Below are 3,914 nucleotides of genomic sequence, written 5' to 3'. Positions count from 1 at the left end.
CTCTTGCTCCTCTCCGCCGCCGCCGGGCTGGCTTGTTGTCGGGAACCATTTTCGTTAATTGAGAGGACGCCGCGGGCAGCGGTGATTTGAATCGCGCGCGCCCCCTTTTTAGAAAAGCAGTGTTGGTGATTGGATGATGGCTAACAGGCTGAGAATAATGGTGTGTGAAATATTTTGTTTCAAAAAAAGTTGTGTTTTATGTGTTGAGCGTACACCCAGAAAAATCGTTTCTTGTTTCAGGTACATTTTTCCTTGTTCCAAGTGCACGTTGACACAAGAAATTTACTCTTGAAACAAGCTGATATTTTCTTTCAAATAAGAGGAGATTCTTATTCCAAATCTTATTGCCTCGTTGTAATGGTGAATTGAATATTGTGTCAGCTTGCACTTGAATCAAGAAACTATTTCTCTGGGTGTATGTGTATTCATTGTATCCACTGCAGTGGCTTTGGCGCCTTTACGGATGAAGGGAGTAGGCAAACCCACAACACCAGAGCGCATTCAACGTTACTTCCCCGGTCGCGCGGTACCTGTCTTGTGCACTAACTGCTGTTGCGGCCCCGGTTGTTTGATCTATTTCGTTCCTGGTTTGCGCCCTGCACCGCTATGGCCCGCGCTGGTCCGGACGCTATCACATGCGCAGTTCGGCGCGCGCATGGGTGGGGGTTGCGGGGGCCCGGCCTCAGCCCGCTGGTGGGTGGGGCGGGGGCTGCGGGGTGGTGGGGGAGGTCGGCCGCGCGGAGCTGTGTGGGGCTCGCTGCTCACGGCCCCCGCCGTGCTGAACCACTTGTTGGCAGAGAGCTGGTGACGTCGGTGGTGTAGGCCGAGCCCTGCCGCCGCTCACACTTGAGGCAGCACTAGCAGCAGCTCAAGTGTGTGAGTGTGTGTGAGAGTGAGAGGGAGAGTGTGTGTGGGTGGGTGCGCGCCCGCGTGTCGGTGTGAGTGAGTGCGTGCGGTTTCTCGTCCTGACATCGCGTCGGTCCTCGTCGGTCCGATTAGTCTGAGCCGCGGATACTCAGAGGCAGACGCCCTCGAGGACTCGACTTGGATTGCCTCCTTCCTCCTTGTGGGCCGCTGTCCCGGCTCCAGTCAACAGGTACGGTAATTCCGTTTAGCTCAGTCTCGATTTTAATAAGACGAGGGGAAAGGGGGGAATCTTTTAGCTCGCTGTAACCAATCGCTTCCCCTTACGGTTCCGGTTTGTCGTGGCTGCGCCGCCACTTTGACCTCCCGCGAGCAGCTCCATAGTGAGCGCTTCTCATAGCGTTAGTGTGCACGGATTAATGTCTTCTTTACTTGGCAAATTACAAAAGAAAATGGGGATGCTTCGCAAATTAAAAGCAATTGATTTGCACTTACAATGACAGGAGGGGATCGCCTTTGGAAACTGCGAAGGATCCAGCTTTGTTATTTTTGAAGCATAGCCACTTCGACCTGTAAATGTCAGGGCTGCTAACAAATCAAAATATTAGGGCACAGAACAGAGTTTAATATCATTCCCGAAATCAAAACATGCATCTAGAAATCCCTTACGCAAAGGGCAGGTGGCCGCCGCCCGCACCTGGCCTCTAATAATGGCCGGGTGGGGCCGGCCGCGCGGCTCTGGGATCACCCGGGGACGCTACGGCCTCGCTCCCACCAAGTCCCCGTGGTCTAGTGGTCAGCGTGGCAGCATCGCGACCCAGAAGTCCGAGGTTCAACTCCGCGTCCGGTAAAGTATTTAGTAAATAGAATTGTGAACTTAAATGAAAATTACGAGGAGTGAGGGTGCAGTAAGAGTAGGATCCAAGTCCACAGCCCCAACAATATCATTTTTCCTTTGAAAAAATCGTACGGGAAAAATCCCACACCTGTCAAGGAAATCTGCTACACTCGTATGGGATTTTTCCCACACACTCGTATAGGAAAAATCCTACACTTGTCTCGTAGATCTGCTGCACGCGTATGGGATTTTTCCCACATATTCGTATAGGGAAAATCCTACACTCTGTATATGTAATTTGCTTCAGACACATTTATGGGATTTTTCCGACACATATTTTTTACAGTGCACTGCTGCTTTGTAATGAAGAAGCCCTGCTTTGGAATTATTGCTTTGTAATTACGAGGAATCCATTTCTTCGCAGCTCTACAAAGCAAAGCTTCGTGCCCGCCCCGTGCGTAACATTACCTATTACTTTCTTCTCGGCTGTGGCTGCCCGCTTCGCTCTTGTCTCCTCTCCACCTGATTTGTTTGTGCGCTCCACTCTATTTTAAGTCGCATGCCATCGCACTTTTCCCTCGTATTACAAACAGGCTTGTGCATTTGTATGAAATCCTTCTAATGAGTTTTCACTGCCACTACTTTCAAATATCGGACGCCCCAGATACCACTTTAAAACTCGTGGCACACAAGGAAAAATACTAGAAAGAAATTGTACACTCACTTCGAGAGTGGGGGACCTCTCGCCTAATATATCTGTAAAATTTGTTGTTCCAGTCATTCCATCTGGTTTATAAGGTCAAATAAAGTTAAAAAACGTTTAGTTTTTGTAAAGAAGGGGGCAGGGGGCACCAACATCAGTTCATTAAATGACTTAGTCCAAGAAACCCAACCACGGTCGAGCTCCCTCTGTAAACTCTCAACTCTGGAGGAAGCGACTTTCTTTGTTAATTGCACCTGACACCAGATTTACCATAGTTACTTCCAGAGCTTTTTCCGCGGGTTCGTATATTCGTCGAAAGGTTTTCCTCGGTTTTGCACTTTTATCCTGGTGCCTCGACAGCCGAATGCGGCGCGCGCCATTCGACCTCCTGCACCATTCGATCTGCGGTCGGGGGAGCGGGTCCCATGGGAGAGACGTAGACGGGCACGTCCTGGAATGTAGGACTGGGGATGCCACTGTCACTGATATCTCAAGGCCTCGGTCGCCTCCTTGGAATGAGTGACGCCTCCCCCGACGTCCCCCAACCCTTCCCCCTCCCGCCCCCTTCATCAGCATTCTGCGACTGGTCGCGTCGCTCTGCCTGGACTAAAGTTTATAGAACCCCCTTCTCCAGCCCGCCTGCCTCCCCCGCCCGCCTGGCAGCCCCAATGCATTGCGATTGATTTCCCCCGATTGTTTTGTGGAGCGTGCGGTGGCGGTGGTCTGACGTGCGCCATTTTCCCTGCCGCGCTGCGTTTCTCTCTACTATTTATTTTTTCCAACCCCGCTCACGATTTATTTATTGAAATACGGGTCGCAGCGCTACATCCCAGGTTCTTCCCGCGATTGATGCACACATCGATTTGCTTGCGCAGGAGCGAATATACCGGGTAAAACTTTGTAAGTTGGCGCACGTCTTTAAAAGCGGAAACTCATTTTACTGCGTCCAGGTGTGTAGTGAGGGGCGGGTGACTGAGCTCCCTCCCGGCCCTAGACAGTAGCCTAAAGATGCGCAATGTGAGCTACAAAACTCTTAAATGTCAGCAACTCTACTCCCACCTCCCTCCCTGTGTCGATCCCTACTACGTCCCTGGCTGTACTACTGGGTTAAGATAGAATCGTTGCCTTTCAACTGAGAAGGGGACGCGGTGATACTAACTGTAAAAAATCAATTTTACATCGGTACAAGCGATAACAGCGGAATAATACGATATGGCAGCCGCTTCTCTTTTATGTGCCCCCCCCCCCCTTCCCGGTCCCGTCGTCCCGTCAGCAGTAATTAGACTCGGGCCCCGGCCACCCGCAGGTGAAACATTTCGCCAAGTTGGAATAACGTCACGTTATTTAATTCGGGCCTCCGGGGCGCTTGGAATTCTCTCTGCCGAACAGACCGCCTATATATTACTCCGCTGCGGGGCAAAGCGGCGGGGGAGCAGAGAGAGTGAGAGTGTGTGAAAGAGATGGAGTTAGAGAGAGAGAGAGAGAGAGAGAGAGAGAGAGAGAGAGAGA

The 3,914-nt window shown here is 51.3% G+C and overlaps 1 protein-coding gene across 10 annotated transcripts in view; it reads left to right on the top strand.

Annotated features, from left to right (window-relative positions):
• The first annotated feature begins 772 nt into the window (after window positions 1-772).
• LOC113209612 (SCY1-like protein 2) overlaps window positions 773-3,914 on the top strand; it is a 148,815-nt gene continuing 145,673 nt past the window's right edge. For all 10 annotated transcript variants that reach the window (XR_008011807.1, XR_008011806.1, XR_008011808.1 and 7 more), the window contains exon 1: window positions 773-1,096. The gene's annotated coding sequence lies outside the window, so the exon portion shown is untranslated. The remainder of the gene's footprint in view (window positions 1,097-3,914) is intronic.

This window comes from Frankliniella occidentalis, unplaced genomic scaffold (assembly GCF_000697945.3).
Source record: "Frankliniella occidentalis isolate FOCC.00 unplaced genomic scaffold, Focc_3.1 Scaffold233, whole genome shotgun sequence".
NCBI classification, from domain to species: domain Eukaryota; kingdom Metazoa; phylum Arthropoda; class Insecta; order Thysanoptera; family Thripidae; genus Frankliniella; species Frankliniella occidentalis.
This window is presented reverse-complemented; position numbering and strand designations above follow the sequence as displayed.